Source organism: Eutrema salsugineum, unplaced genomic scaffold, assembly GCF_000478725.1.
Source record: "Eutrema salsugineum unplaced genomic scaffold, Eutsalg1_0 scaffold_10, whole genome shotgun sequence".
Lineage (NCBI taxonomy): Eukaryota > Viridiplantae > Streptophyta > Magnoliopsida > Brassicales > Brassicaceae > Eutrema > Eutrema salsugineum.
In genome coordinates this window covers 1720469-1738275 of record NW_006256908.1, presented here as the reverse complement: position 1 = coordinate 1738275, position 17807 = coordinate 1720469, and positions in this window count along the sequence as shown.

The window sequence follows — 17807 nt, the reverse complement described above, 5'->3', positions numbered from 1 at the left end:
TATATTCATGAAGGCGATTCTTGTGAGTGGTTAGCCGTTTTAAGAGAGTTGTTAGTCACAAGAAACTAAGTGTGAGATTAGAGTTTTTGATGAATGAACAAAATTTAGAAACACAACTGTTGTTGTGCTGGTTGAGTATATTAAGAATTGGCCAGTGTTGAGTATATTAAGAATTGGCCAGTGTTGAATTATGTATATCAAAATTGTGTAATTCTGATTAGACAGATCTGTTAAGATAGTCTAAGTGATTCTTAATGAATTTGGTTTTAGAAATTCTGTGTGTTCTACTCAAGCCTCTGTGTTATTAACGTTACACGTGTCTCAGTGTCTAATGTGCTCCGTTCAGCACTCGTAATTAAACCTTTAGAGTCATCTTACGTTATTAGTTGAGTTTATTTTTTTAGTTATTGTCCAAGAAAAGAGTCTCACGGTTTTTAAGTATTATATATGTTAATTGTATTTACCCTCTACATTATCCTTGTGAGATGAACAATCCAAGAGATATCAGAAAATAAAAGTTTTTGAGTTTTCTGTATTTGCGTCTAACATTGTGAACAAGCTAGGTTATGCTTATTTTCTTATACTTATCAGAGAATCTAGCTATCGGTAACTAGTTGCAACATTTGAGAAGAAAAAGAAAAAAAAAATTAATATAGTGTAGCATCAAAATATCAAACGCTTAATTTATTTATTTGACTACGTGCCGAAGGATTTTATAAATATAATCCAAAATGTTTTTGTTATATACCAAAGAGAATTAGAAATACTATCAAAATAAAACTAAACCAAAAATGAAAACACTATCCAAAATCAAACTCTCTCCAAAAAAAAAATACTAAATAAATGTATAAAATCAACAACCAAACGAACTATGACAAACACGAGTTTTTAAAAATGTTCTGAAACACCCATCTTTGTTTTACGCTGGTCCCCCTCTCTTTCTCCCTCCCTTTCCCCCTCTCCCTACCTCATTCCCCCTATCTCTCTCCATCCTTCCATATGCCTCTTTTCCCCTCGTTCCCTCCCTCTCTCTCTTTCCCTCTCTCCCTCTCGCCCCTCCATATATATAGATAAAACTAAGGCAATAAAACTAAACAGCTCAAAAACTTGACAGATAAAATTTCCAAAAGATACAAAGAGAAAAAAAAATACAAAAACAGAAAGTAAGGAAATAATTTTAAAATAAATAATTTCAATAATTTCACATACCATAACTATCTTCTTTGTCTCTTCGATCAGTCATTAAACCAATGGGAAGTGGCTGTAATATCTCTTATTAAATCCTCGATGTTGCAGAAACTGATCGATCCAGAAACAGATCCCTTGGGGTACAAGAAACTCGTCCTAACCACAATTTTCTTTGCCGAAATCTTCCAAGCTTCCTTTGGGATATTCAAATTAGGGCTTCTGGTGGATTTTCTGTCTCACGCAGCCATAATAGGGTTCGTGGATGGTGCCACCATTGTTATAGGACTCCAACAGCTCAAAGGTTTGCTTGGTATCCCTAACTTCACAACCAACACAGTTCCTTTGTTCTTCAAGCTTTGTAGCAATCTAGTTGGCTTATATTTGCGTATTTGAAATTAGAAAACATTTTGACTCACTTTGAAGTAGGTACTGAAGCTGCATCCTTAAAAGTGGGTGTCACAAACTGATACTGCAGAGAAGAAATCGATAAGTTGAGAATATGAAAGCTTTAAAAAGAAAAGAACACTGGTTGATAAGTCAAGAGTCTTGGAACTGTTCTAATGTTCTTGTCCCTGGAATTCTCAACATCGACATTCTCTTCTCTATTCTTTGATTCCGCAACAACACTCATGACATCCTCGACCAATTTCTCGGATGCCATTCAGCGACAACTTCCGAATCCTCCCACAAAGATGATGAAAGAAAACTGATCCAAATCCCAGAAGGAGCCACCCATTCTTCCATCTGATCCTAAGAACTAAACATTAGAACATAGCAATGCAATTGTGATCAAAATATAGGTGTAAGTAATCTTACGTCTCAGACTGGATTAAGTACTCTAGCATCGAAATCAGCACAAAATGGAAGCGAGATGGATAAATTCATGAGATATTGAGATGTATTAAAACATCTCCAACAGCAAAAGCTTCTTCTCTGGGAATCTCAAATCCAAAGGAAACCATATTTCTTTAAAAAATAAACCAGAACGAAGTCGAGATCTGAGGAGCATATACGATTTGATATTCGATCGATAAGTCATAGAAATCTTTGCTGGCAAATAATCTTCCTCATTAACCATGATTCCATGAACACAACCCAAAGTCTCTGTTGAAGAAAAAGTTTTGATTGATCGCCGATTAGGGTTAAACTGAAAGAGCCTTGCGGCCCCTAATCTTCAAAAACATGCTTTCCTATTTATAAATCTAATATAGCGAACTGATTAGATTTTTAATGGTAACTAGTGAACTTTCAGGCGCTTTGCGCGGACTGATATAATTTTTTATTTGATTATTTAAAAATTCATAGTAATTTGGATTGATTTGTTTTTTATTCTCTATTGTTGAATATATATGTTTGTTATATTTTTGTATTTTAATGTTTGAAGATATGATCGTAAAAAACAGTATAGAATATAATAGATAAAAATATATTAGTTCAAAATAATTTAATTTAAATAGTTTGAGATCTTTTGATCACTGTTCTATGTATTTTAGACTTATTTTTTTGAAGTACCGTACGAACTTATTCATTTTTTATCATTGTTTTATGTATTTTAGACATAGTTTTTTGAACTACTGTACAAACTTATTTGAAGACAAAAGAAGAGGTCAAACAATTTAGAAGAGTGTGAGAGAATCAGAAAGAAGTTGTATATATTTATACTAAAATATTTGAAGTTAAAAACTCTAATCTAGACATCACAAATAGCGTCATTCCATTGGACTATTTATTAAATTTTTTTTTTTGTTAGATTATTACTATATTTCGGTTTTATAAAATTTTAGAAACGGTTTGATTGACAATGAAATGAATCATTAAGCCACAATAATTTAGAGTGGTTTGTTTTAATTAAGTTATTTTAACACATCATCATATAATAACCAATAAAAAATGACAAGTAATTAAAAATATGGTTAAAAAGTTTTTTTGCAGCTGAAACTTATTCTGGAGATAACACGTAAGCAAAACATTCTGAAACTCGCTGTGGAGCCGACACGTAAGTAAGCGACATTCCATTAGTTAGAGATGATTTTATTTTTTTAACCGCATTCCATTAGTTATATATATAAATATTTTTATTTTTGTTAGACTTTTTTTTAATTTTGATTTTAAATTTTAGATACGGTTTAATTTGATAGCGAAATTAAGCATTAAACCATAAGAATTTTAGACCGGTTTGTTTTAACTTATTTTTAACACCCATCATCATATAAGAACCAATAAAAAATGAGACGTAATAGCTAATTAGGGTAAAAATGTCTTTTTGCAGCCGAAATTCATTATGGCGATGACATGTAAGCTAAACACTATGAAAGTCGCTGTGAGCATAACACATCAGCAAATCACTACACAAATAAGTATATAGATTAGTTATAACTAGCAAAAAACAAAATCATTGATTTTTTACATTAAGGGGCAAAGAATAATTAGTCAGGTTGAGATTGAATGAGAGACCTAGAAAGCTAAAATTTACCTTACTTATACTATATATGATGATGATGATGATATATGATTTAGAAAGTTCTATCAAACAAAATATAATTAATTAAAAAATAAGTAAAATAAACTCAAAATAGAATCATAATACAAATTAATTAAATTCATAATTAAAACAGATTTATCACAAAAGGAACATACAATTTAAAATACTAATCATAACACGAATATAAGAGAGGTCGGCGATGGTTGCTTCGGCCGCAGCATGGTCAAAGTCAGTCTAATTCTGAAGAGACATATTGTTGCCATAGCAGCAATTCTATTGTAGTTATAGGACCATAACCTGTCCAACTAAGGAATGGTAACAAGGTTTTAAGAAGAGTATGGATTATAGTACCATAATTAATTCTTACCAATTTGATCTTGATTCTTGAGGAAAAACTTGTTAACGTTACTATGCAAAGATAGAAATATATTCAAGGCTGAGCTGGTCGATGTTGATTACACATTCGATATAACACTCTTAACTATCAACTTAAGAAATTCACTACCAACAGCAAAACTTGGTGGGACTAGGTTATTGATGAAAACCATGGACGTACTGAATACAGAAGGTAGCTAAATTATTTTTCCTCTATTTTTGTTATATTTTATAAGATTACACATTCAATATAGAATTATTAAGAATCAACTAAAAATATTCACTACCAACAGCTAAATTTCGTGGGACTAGAGGTTATTGATGTGGGTTCTCATGGTTTTCTTCGGGATACAATAACAATAGATATTGTCAGTCACAATGATCGCAAAATGGTGAGTAAAGGCAAAATAGAACGTTATTTCAAATCGACTGTGCAACTAATCCGAGAAATTTGAGTGGTTCAGTACTAGAGAATATGAATGGAGAATTAATTGGTGTACATAGAAATTACATTTTATATGCCAATTGACTCAACCATAAAAAAAAACAATAGTTTTAACTCAAATAGTGAAATAATAAGTTAAAAAAAAATTGAAGTAACAAAGAAAAAGTATATTAATTATCGAAAGAACTTACAAACACTTAAAAATTAAAAATATTGTGGTGCTAAAAATTCATACTCTATCATGACCCTAAAAGACCATATACTAAAAATCATTTTTTTTGAAAATCCTGAAGATACCCAATATTATTAGGGTAGTCTTTAAAAACCCTAAAGGTTTTAGGATTATCTGTGGATACTTAACTGTTTTTATATTTTTTCTGTTTATATGTAATTACTTCAAATATTTTTTTGATTAATTTATTTTAAATATATATATGTAACATAATTACTTTTGTTATGTTTGTGATAAATTTTATTTTTAATTATTTTCATTTTTTTATTAGAACGTCCACTACTATTACTATTTTGTGTAACATAACTAATACATTTATTAATTAAATTTTCTTGCAAATCTAAGTTAATTCAAATGTACTATTTTCTTTTAGAATGAATCATCTTTGGCTCGTTAAATAATCGTGAAGGCATGTGCATTTAAATGATTAATTATTCAAACAAATTAGCATAATTCCAAAATGAGCATTGATTCCACTCCCACACTAAAACATACTTCACAACAGAGAAAAGACAAACCTGAGATAGTCAATTTCACCTAGATAATATAGTTAGAAATTACAAAATATGGTTAAGCATTTAGCTTCAAACTCCTGAACTACTTACATCCTTGAAACATCTTCATTTTCATCTTCAAAATAATCTTCAATATCACCTAAGATACGGAGTTATAAATTAGTCAAACAAAATAAATTAAATACAAGACATAATAATTATTCTAAATAATTTACCTAGGAACAAATATTTTCTCAAAATTTCTACTCATCCTCTCAAGGCAATGATTTATATAATTTTATCATATTTTTTCAGATTAACAAATGGCTTACATTTTAGAGCTCTACCAAACATATCATAAGTTGAATTCAATCGTGTAGATATATCTAGGAATAATCCAGCTCCACTCTTAGTCCCTACACCTCACTGCATGCTTCAAATGAGTTTTTTCCTTGTCTCTAATATTTTCCAAAAGACCATCGGCTGGATCCAATCCTTGTTTCATTATTGGATTCAAAATGTGAGCACGTCATCTTACACATTCTCATCACATAACAACCCGTTAGCACTAATCATCTTAAATTTTATCAGCCTATAACAATCCATTAACCCTAATCATTTGAAGATGATGCAAAAATACATTATGCTAAATCATCGCACAATGCATGCACATCCGGATGTGAGTGAGTCTAGAGAAAGGAAAGGCTGGTTTTAGATGTAACAACAAGATGGAATTCCACTCATCTGATGCTCCCTAGAGTCATCATGTATAAAGAAACATTTTGACATCTTGCAGAGGTATACACAAGTTATCAATGCTATCCATCTAATTTAGAGTGGGTAAGAGCAGAGTTGATTTGCAAGTTATTAACACCATTTGCAGAAATGACTAATTTGATTTCTGGATCATCTTATCCAACTGCTAATTTTCAAGTTTGGAATATTGAAATGTGGTTGAGAACTCATGAGGAATCTGATGATGATGTTATTTGTGTGATGGTGGAAAATATGAAGGAGAAGTTTTGGAAGTACTGGGAGGAATACAGTGACATCCTTGCGATTGCTGCAGTTTTTGATTCTAGGATGAAGTTTAGTGTTCTAGAGTATTGATTCACTACATTAGATGCATCTACTAGTAAAGTGAGAATAAACCATGTACGTAAGAGAATAAAGAAGCTTTTTGATGTTTAAAAGAAAAACCCAAAGAAAATTGCATCAAGAACTTCAGAAACAAACACCTTGGAACAAAACATTCTTCCAGGCTACGATGTAAGTTTTATGTTCATTCTTATGTTGTCATTTTTGTATTCAATTTTGAATCTTGCTGTTCTGTCTAGGAAGCTTTATTTTATTTATTATTCTATCAAATTTACATTTTTCTGGGGTTTTATGCTTCAATTTTTTTTCCCAAACTGCTGGTACGAATGCTACATCAGCGTTAGACAAGTATTTGGATGAGTCTGTTTTAGATATGGTTGCATTTAGGAGCTTATATGTTTTGGGATATTGGAGAGTGATGTGTCGTGTGGTGAAGGTGTCAAGTTTTACCCTAAATGAAATCAATAGCCGCAAGTGCACAACTGATCGATTGTAGTACTTAGGGATCGAATCCACATGGAAGGAGGATCTTTCGTGCAAAAGCCTTCGGAAGAAATATAAAGTAAAGAAGTCTAGAACATGGCAATTTTTGTAAGGGTTTTGGTGGTGTCTTTAAAACGTTAAAACTAATCTTAACGAGAAAATATGAGAATTAAAATGACCTAATAACTAAACTTAATGAAATCGACTAAAAACGAGAAAAACGGCTAAACCTAATTGCCTAAATAAAAATCGATTAAGAGAATGAAAATGATGAACTAAAACTTGAAATAAAATCTGTGAAAATCAATAGATAAGAGGCGCTGGGTTTCAGGGAAATTCTCTCCGGGGTATAAACGATTCAAAACATTGCTAAAGAGTAAATTCAATAAGATCCTAGCTCAAAATTTTTGAACTCGAGTCATGGACGTATGAATACGCCACTGTCGTGATCATAGACAAATATCTCTCTCAACCCTGACCAGTAGGTTTCCACTCTGGCCCTGGAAGAGAAAAGATGCAATATGTTTAAGACTCGTCAGCATCCAAAAATCACCAATAGGTAAGTTTCCACTCCTATGTTTGTTTTGCTCTCCCAAACTAGATCTGACACCGGATTAATACTTTCGTATCACCAAGCATCTGAATCAGATTGTAGTTCATGATGCTACTCCCATGCATTAAAAGTAAATTCAAAAGAAAAAGTTCTAGGATTCGGCTTCAATAGCTCATGGAATCCTCATCGAACATATATATCCCCATCGAAAATCCCTTTGACCCTAAAACTACTCAGACATGATGAACGAAATCAAAAACATAGTATTAAAAAGTTGAGCAATAATTGAAATTGATGAAGAAAGAAAAAGGGTTCAAGAGATAGATCTTTATATCCCTAAAAGCTAAAGTATTGAAAAACCTAAAAATAACTCTAAAACAATAAGAGCATAAGCTGGCATATGAATTAGGGTTCGTAAAACATGTATTTATAGTGCTCAAGACATTTCTGGGTGTCACTTAATGTTTCTCCAAATAAGGGAATTATTTTGGGCTTCAGAATTGGGCCTTCTAACTCGGAGATGGCTGGCTGCGGTCGGAAGGGACGTGGCCGTGGGGAATGGATGCTTGTCTGCGGTCGGGTAGCCTCTGACCGTGGTGAAATGGCTGTTCGCCGCAGGTGGAAATGCTTGCCGGCTGGTTTACAGGTCATCTTGCTCTTCGCGTAACTTTTGATTGAACCATTGGATTGCCAAGATGTAAAGTGTGCTGGAAAGCTGGTAGTTCCATCTTTGAGGTCTCTAAATCGGGGGTGATTTTTTGACGGTGAGAAGGCCTTTAATCTGGGGTGATTTTCTGACTGTTTAACTCTGAGCTGAAAATCTAGTTGTCTATCCATTTTGTTAAGTTTTTCCCAAAGTTTCCTGAAAGTGTCTTGGAACTACAAATACTAGAAAAACATAATAAAAGTACTTGAAAACAATACGGTGTTATCAACTCCCCCAGACTTAAACCTTTGTTTGTCCCCAAACAAAGCAAAAGTCTAACCTGGTTAAGTGAAAACAAAAATAGGAAATGCACAAATCTCAGAGCATGAACTCCTAAACTAGGACCATAGATTGTGCATCAATCCACAACTTAGTCCATAAAATGCTCACCACGACACAAAAGATACTAATCCACTTTTTCCGTCATGCAAAACTCAAACAATCTAAATCTTGATTCCAGTCAAGTAGCTCTCTACATTCATTAAGTGCAAAATTGAATTCTCATCAGAGACATCATCCAGGATAGATGGCGTTTGGCAATAAAGGGCTGTTTAAGTGGTGGAGTTAAAGTGTTTCGGGTTACCTGATGAATCTGGAGGATGCAAGATATTGTGCAAAACTGCAAGAGAGAGAAGGACCTATTGATGACCGCAATATTCAGTCTCTTCTTCTTGTCCAATGTTGTTGCATAATTCTTCCTCCTTTGTTGTGAACAGCTATTCCCGCAGACTTAGATTCTTTCCGGGAATCAGAAAAGTAATCTCTAAAACTCCATAAAATCGAACCCTAGTTGCCTTGGGACTTAAAATTCGACCTCTCTAGACTCTCTAAGGGTTTTTTTTTCTTTGAAAGGGGAAATGCCTTTTAAAGAGAGAGAGAGAGACTAGAGGACGAAATTGTACCAAAATTTGAGGTTTTTCCAAGGCAAACTGAGCTTCCTCCATGTGTTGAATCTTTCCGGGAAGTTTTCCGGCAAAATCGCAGGTCTCTGTCTTTGGTGACTGAAAACTGCGTCGTTCCTCTTTCTCTCCGACGTTTTTGAACATATCTGCATATAAGACAATAGAAAACAAGAGTGCATGTGGTTTGAAAGAGGCTTGGTTAAGGTGGGGAACTAGCTAAAGATGAACCAACCATTCATGATCAAAAGATAGTGGTAAAAGGGTAAAGGAGTCCTGAATGTATGATTCGTTTCCCTGGTCTGATGCTTTAATGAGAGAATTAAGTCTAAGTTAAGTCCAAATAAAACAGAGCTAGTGTATTCCTTCATCTAAATCGAAATCATTCAAATTTCTCTGGGTTACTTCGTTTCAAATGTGCTTAGTTACCGCCTAGTCTAGTCCTAAATCATGAATGAGCATGTCACTAAGAACAGTCTAAAAGCACACAGTCAACTATCATTGATTCATGTTCACCATTCCCTTTAAAGCGTATTTTGTTTGAAAACTGTTTTTGAAAAACTTTAAGGAAAACACAAAAGGTGTAGATAATGCAAGACCCATGAAAGAAAAGTGGTTAGAAAGGGATGAAATCCTCCCCTCGACTTAAATCACACTGTTCTCAGTGTGAAACAAGTCGAGATTGGATGAGAAAAATGCATAGATAATTGAATTTGGTAAGCCAAAGAGAACTTACCTGTATCCGGGATCGGTGGAGATGGACCGGATCCATTCAGAAGGGTTTGAGAAGGTGATAAGTGGTGATGGAAGGTGGTAGGAAGTGATGAATGAGGTGGAATGGGGCTTGGTGAGGTGGAATGAGGTGAAGTGGGTGGTTTGGGGTCGGGTATCATCTGAACGACCATTTGCCGCGGTCAGAGGTCATGCGACCGCGGTAAACTGTTGCCCGGCCGCGGTCACAAAGATGCGGCCATGGTCGAAGTGGTGTTTCTCGCGGTCCAAAATCTTGCAACCGCGGGGGCTTAAATGCGGCCTGTTTCCTGCTTCTCCTTGGTTCCTGCTGGGCCGAGCAGTTAGGGATCATCCTTCTTTTTGGTTTTTTTGGTTTTTTGATTTTTTTGTTGGCTTTTTTGTTTTATAAGAAACACCTGAAACTAAGAAAAAGAAAAAGATCAATAGAAAAAGAAAGAAAAATTTTAAAGAAAACAATACCTAAATGGGTTGTCTTCCATTAAGCTTCTGTTTTAAGTCGTTTAGCTCGACTTGGTGTAGGACGTTGCTTAGTCCAATGAAGAAGACCTTGTCCTAAGACAAGTCTTTTTTGAAATCTCCTTGCTTTGCCTAGCAGGTTCTTCGTCACTCCAAAGTTCTTCTTCAAACTCTTCTGCTGCAGAACGTTTTCCTGCTTTGCTGTTGTATAAGACAGCTTCTGTGAAGACATTTTTGTCGATATTAGCAAATGAGATCCTCCGGTTTTGCCAGTCCCTTATGGCTTTGGAAGTCCCTAGAAAAGACCATCCGAGAATTACTGGATGTGATGCGTCTCTTGTTTCGACAATGTAGAAGTCGACAGGCACAATGCAATCTCATATCCTCAAAGGAATGTCATGGGATATTCCTTTAGGTGTTGCATTGGAATCATCAGCTAGACTAATCTTTGCTCTAGTCCTGCACAAGTGATTAATACCAAGTCTCAAAGCAATTGCATTGGACATCATGTTAAGACAAGCTCCAGAATCACAAAGTATATTGTTAAACATTTCACCTCTAATGGAGCAAGAGATAAGAAACTGACGTATACCTTCGATTTTGTGAAGTGTTCGAAAAGGTTTACCTCTTCTGGTATGATTGAACAAGTCTTCTATTTCAGGGATTGATTCCTTGCTCTCACAGAATTAATGGCCTATCATGAAGTCTTTGCAAGCTCTAGCAAAAGTGATTCTTTCAGGAAAATTTTGAACTACATCATTGAACTCATCAAGCTTTTCTTTGCTGATTTTGTTGGTGTAGTGGCTGTATTCTTCAGGTTTTTGAAGGTGAATTGCATAGACAGCTGCTTCTGGTGATGTTAGGTATCGAGCTCGCATAAAGTACTTATGGATGTCCTCTTTGGACTCCTTGCAGTACCTGAAAAAGACCTGTAGGCAACCAAATTTCCAGATATCATCGAAGCTTAGGTGAGCAGGGAATGTCTTGACCAGACTGTTAAAATCTTTCAGCTTCTCTCTACTGATGTTGTTAGTGATCCATTGAATTTCCCCCGTACTGTCTTCTGAGGAATACCCTGCGTCTGGATCCTTTACGAACAATCCATACTCTTCATCTTCAGAGTATTGTTCTTCATACTCATCTTCACAAGACAAGGCCATGTTGCAGAGTAATGCCTTGTCTTTGTCTTCAGATTTTTGAGTGCTGATGGAGTAAATTAGTTGTTGGAAGAGAGGTCTAGCTACTTCACAAGGTGCATCAGACGAACAACTGCTTGTATGGACCGAACGAGGCTGTTTTCGGACATTTTTTTTGGCTGGCCTTAACTGCAGGAGACGCGGCCACGGGGAACCGGCTATGGGCCGCCGGTAGGCCGAGCAAGACCACGGGAAAATGCTTCTTGGCTGCGGTCATAGGTCACGCGACCGCAGGAGAGTGTCTCCGAGTTGAGTGCCTGCAGTTGCTTATTCCTATGCTTCGTGACTAATCTCCTGGGTCTTCTGGCTTGGTGTACTTCCTTTCTGGGCTTAAGTCTTTAGTTTGGGCTGCTGGAATCTGCTCTCCAAGTCATTGCATGATCTCCTCAACCTTTTCTTCAACTTCATCAAGAGCATAGACTACTTTGTCCATGGTTTAATCAAGCTCCTCTGTTTTGTCTATGACTTTGTATATCTTCTCCAAAACTTCGACCGTGAAGTCGTAAGACTCGTTCTTAGCTTCATTGAGGGCCTTTTCCACATTATCTAGTTTGAAATCTAGGTCCATGACCTTGTTCTTAGTGTTGCTAAGCTCATAGTTATGCTTCGCTTGTTCTTCCTCCATACTGTCAAACCTATTAGCGATCATAGCTGCGTCTTTGGTTGCTCGTTCCTCTATTTATTTGACCTGGGAAGCAAGGTTATCGATCTTCTCGTTGAAAAGCTCTGATATTCCATCAATTCTTTCATTTAGAGCGGCTGTAGTAACAACTTGAGCTTCGATGAACTGCTTGATTATGGCTTCAAGCTGACCCAATAGATTACTGAGCTGGACGTTCTCATCTTGCTGGAGAATCTGGTGAAGTAGGTGATGCATAGGTGATCTAGGGTTTACCATTGGAGGCGTGTAGGGCTCGTCCCGGAATGCTCGGTAGTTTGGATTTGAGCTTTGAACTTCGTCGTAGAGATCGCATATGTATTTCTCTTCTCTGCGTCTGGTGGATTGAGGAGTGTTCTAAAAACCTCCCTCATAGTAGGGAATTTGATTTATAGAGTTCATTGCTTCGGGAACTGAAACAAAAAGAACCGAAAAATGGAAATATGCATAAAAAGGGTTCTAGAGTCAATTTACCAACCTTTCTTAGGGTTTTGCGGAAAAGAAAATGTGTGCCTTTCCCGGCAACGGCACCAAAAACTTGATGTGTCGTGTGGTGAGGGTGTCAAGTTTTACCCTAAATGAAATCAATAGCTGCAAGTGCACAGCTGATCGATTGTAGTACTTAGGGATCGAATCCACAGGGAATGAGGATCTTTCCTGCAAAAGCCTTCGAAAGAAATATAAAGTAAAGAAGTCTAGAACCAGGTGATTTTTGTAAGGGTTTTGGTGGTGTCTTTAAAACGTAAAAACTAATCTTAATGAGAAAATACGAGAATTAAAATGACCTAATAACTAAACTTAATGAAATCGACTAAAAACAAGAAAAACGGCTAAACCTAATTGCTTAAATAAAAATCGATTAAGAGAATGAAAATGATGAACTAAAGCTTGAAATAAAATCTGTGAAAATCAATAGAAAAGAGGCGATGGGTTTCAGGGAAATTCTCTCCAGGGCATGAACGTATCAAAACATTGCTAAAGAGTAAATTTAATAAGATCCTAGCTAAAAATTTTTGAACACGAGTCACGGACATATGAATACGCCAATGTCGTGGTCATAGACAAATATCTCTATCAACCCTGACCAGTAGGTTTCCACGCTGGCCCTGGAAAGAAAAGATGCAATATGTTTAAGACTCGTCTGCATTCACAAATCACCCATAGGTAGGTTTTCACTCCTATGTTTATTTCGCTCTCCCAAACTAGATTTGGCACCGGATGAATACTTTCGTATCACCAAGCATCTGAATCAGATTGTAGTTCATGATGCTACTCCCATGCATTAAAAGTAAATTCAGAAGAAAAAATTCTAGGATTCGGCTTCAATAGCTCATGGAATCCTCATCGAACATATATATCCCCATCGAAAATCCCTTTGATCCAACAATAAAACTACTCAGACATGATGAAAGAAATTAAAAACATAATATTAAAAAGCTGAGCAATAATCGAAATTGAAGAAGAAAGAAAAAGGGTTCAAGAGATAGATCTCTATCTCCCTAAAAGCTAAAATATTGAAAAACATAAAAAAAATTCCAAAACAATAAGAGCATAAGATGGCATATGAATTAGGGTTCCTAAAACATGTATTAATAGTACTCAAGACATTTATGGATGTCACTTAGGGTTTCTCCAAATGAGGGAATCATTTTGGGCTTCAGAAATGGGCCTTCTAACTCGGAGATGGCTGGCTGCGGTCGGAAGGGATGTGGCCGCGAGGAATGGATGCTTGTCTGCGGTCGGGTAGCCTCTGACCGTGGTGAAATGGCTGTTAGCTGCGGGTGGAAATGCTTGTCGATTGGTTTACAGGACATCTTGCTCTTCGCGTAACTTTTGATTGAACTGTTGGATTGCCAAGCTGTAAAGTGTGCTGGAAAGCTGGTAGTTCCATCTTTGAGATCTCTAAATTTGAGCTGGATCAGACGGTGAGAAGGCCTTCAATAGGGGGTGAACTTCTGACGGTTTAACTCTGAGCTGAAAATCTGGTCTTCTATCCATTTTGTTAAGTTTTTTCCTAAGTTTCCTGAAAATAGTCTTGGAACTACAAATACTAGAAAAACATAAGAAAAGTACTTGAAAACAATAAAAAAACATAGAAAAAATGGGAAACGATCCACAAAAGTGGTCAAAATACAGTGTTATCAGAGAGATAATGCAAATCGCTTTAAGGAGTTGTCTACTATGGCTTGTGATGTCTTGAGTATCTCTATTATAACCATTGCTTCAGAATCGTCATTCAGCATAGGAAGTCGTATGTTAAACAAATATAGGAGTTCCCTTCTTCCTTCAAATGTGCAAGCTTTAATTTGCGCAAGCTAGGAATTGGTTACACGGATTTGAAGAGATTGGTAAGTTTTTTTGCTTATGTTCTTTTTGTCATTTTTGAATTCAATTTATATCAAATTTCAGAAGAATAGTAAGTTTTTTGTTATTTTGTTGTGCTTAGGTGATCAGTTTGAGTTCATGGAGGAAGACAAAGAAGGAGAAGAAGACAAGGAAGGAGATGAAGAAGTTTAAGACAATTGTGTCTTTGGATTTGATATTATTAAACTTTAATTGAAAACTTTTTGTTTATGTTTATTCTCTACAATTAGTTCTCTAGACTTTTGGATTTTGTATTTATGTTTGTTCTAATCAGACTTTGTTCTCTAGACTTTTGGATTTGGTATTATGAAACTTTGAAAGCTTTGTTCTCTAAACTTTTGGACTTAATTATTTATGTTTATTATGATTATTTCATCTGTTCTCATCTTACAATGATCTAGAGCTTTGATTATGAATCATATTTCATATTAATATAAAACAAAAGATTGTCTATAGAACTAAGAAAAAAACAAAAACAAAAAATCTGTTATACTCTGTGACCAGTGGATATCCATGGACAGCCCATTTAAACATGATCCTTAATGGGCATGGTCATTGTTTGTCCATAATTTAAATGGTCAGTATTGGACGGGTCAAAATGGACATGGACAGCCCATTATTGGTAATGGGTAGCATTGTTAATGGAATACCCATTATTGACTGGTAAGATATATACCTTCAAACTCATCAAACCGAGGGAGATTCTCATTACACAAGGTTGATGGTCTACAAATGATGTCTTTGTAAGTTTTACGATATATATCATCACTTCACAACTATCATTTTATTGTGTTTGTTTTTTTTTTCTTTTGTGGTTTTTTTACTTATTTTAATTATCAAGATACATTTAATATGTGTTACTCAATTCCAACAAAATCGTCTCATAATTGACTGTATAAATTCGACTGGATGCCGTTAACTTAATGCAGAAACTACAAGAATTAGGAAAAGTCGATGAGTTTGGAAAACTGATTAGTCCATCAACAAGTCAGTTCAATTAATTGCATTATAGTCAAGAATTAGATTATACCTCATTTTTTTCTTTTAAACCTCATAAGACCGAGGAACAACGAATAATAATAAAAAGTATGTAAATGGTTAGCCCATTATTGGTAATGGGTAGCATTACTAATGAAATACCCATTATTGACTGGTAAGATATATACCTTCAAACTCATCAAACCAAGGGAAATTCTCATTACACAAGGTTGATGGTGTACAAATGATGTCTTTGTAAGTTTTACGATATATTTCATCACTTCACAACTATCATCTTATTGTGTTTGTTTTTCTTTTTTCTTTTATGGTTTCTTTTACTCATTTTAATCATCAAGATACATTTAATATGTGTTATTCAATTCCAACAAAATTGTCTCATAATTGACTATATAAATTCGACTGGATGCCGTTAACTTAATGCAGAAACTACAAGAATTATGAAAAGTCGATGAGTTTGGAAAACTGATTAGTCCATCAACAAGTCAGTTCAATTAATTGCATTATAGTCAAGAATTAGATTATACCTCCTTTTTTTCTTTTAAACTTCATAAGGCCTAGGAACAACAAATAATAATAAAAAGTATGTAATATTAACTATCTTTCTTTTTGTTTTGGTTACTCTCAAGATCTATATATTGAGGAGTATGACTACGAAGGAATTAGCTGGAGCAATGAACTTTTGTGTTTGATTCCTAAATTTTTTTAGAAGTCTTGAAACTTTGAGTTTGCTGGGTATAAGGGAAGACCGAGAGAGAGAGAGAGAGAGAGAGAGAGAGAGAGAGAGAGAGAGAGAGAGAGAGAGAGAGAGAGAGAGAGAGAGAGAGAGAGAGAGAGAGAGAGAGAGAGAGATCTTGAGTTTTATCTTCAAAAATACTCGTTGCTTGAATTCTCCATCAATCTTGAGCTGGCCATGTTATGTTCCACGAGAGATTAGTTTTTGTTTTCCAAGAATTATAAATTTAACTAGATGTAGAATTTTCTTCATCAGTTGTACATGTTTCCTTTGAGTAGTTGATGTGAGCTTCAATTACCACACTATCTTCCACCAGATACCCACTAAGTGGATCATGGAATTGGCTGAGCTTCATAAACACTCCTAAGTCCCAAAAATTTGGGAGTGCACACAAGGTATGATACCTTATGCTTGGGAAAGATATGCGTTTAAGCTTCTAGTCACATCTGTAGAAAGCTTTATACTTCTATTTTGGTGAATGGTAAGTATGAAGTAAATGGATTTTTAATGGCTTTGCAATTGTGAATTTTTGCATCTATGCCATTTGAGTGGTTTGATAGCCCTTCCAATGAGTTCATATACATGAGGTATTCTTATAGAGATGCATCCTCCTTTGATAAGATTCACCATATTTAATCATCAGCAAATCTCAAAGTTATATGCGTCTTTAGAAGTTTCGATAATAATGTGGAAGACTCAGTTTCCCTGCTCGATGAGAAAGATGATGATCTTGAGTCAATTTTAAATTTGGTGAACAGAGGTACTAACCAAGAATAATTGTGACAATGGATTCATTGACTCATAAAAAGCAGAAGAGGTTATTTCTCATCAAGATATGAGATTTCGTGTAGTTAATGTCACTGATAACCAACTTGAGTTTGAGAATACATACAAACTATAGAAAACAATGAACAAAAAAAATAGGTGACGGGTTAAACAACATCACATCAAAAGAAAGGATAATCAGATCAAGACAATGGATCATCAAATCAAGACATTGAATTATCTCATCATTATCTGGCATATGAAATCTTCGCCGAAGCATCATCTTTGAAAAGGATTGATGAGTTGTTATGTCTCGAGTATAGTTTGCTTAATAAGGGAAACAAATCTAAGAATTAATTAAAAAAAATCAAGAATTTAAGGTGTAGGATAAAGAGGAACTTGGAGAGAGAGAACTATTGGGTAAAGATAAGAAACTGAGTTGGGTATTTTCAAAATTGGGGATTTAGAGAATTGGGGATTTTCGAGAATTGAGATTTTAGGAGAAAATGTATGTGAGAACTCGTTTAACCTGAAATGATTCGTTTTTCTATCTTCCTTGTATGTGAAGAAAGGTTTTCAACTTATATAATGTAAGAGGAAACATTGGGTGTTGAATAGAAAGATCTAGTGAACAATGAGAGACTTAGTGATTTCATCTATATGTTGTAAACAATCAAAGGAAACAATCAGTTTTGAGATGATTTTAATCAGGAATGAAATAATTGATGAAATGTGGTGTTGTGTTCTGTTATTTTTTTCAGTTGGTGCTGAAACAGAGGATGCTCAGATTTGGCCGGAAGGGAGAAGTTAGCTTCAGTGCCATCTGGTGGGGGTGCCGTTGCGATGGCTTCTGCTCCATCCGCTGGAGGTAAGGAGACGCTACTGCAGCTGAGGCTAAGAAGAAAGAAAAGAAAGATAAGTTTTGACT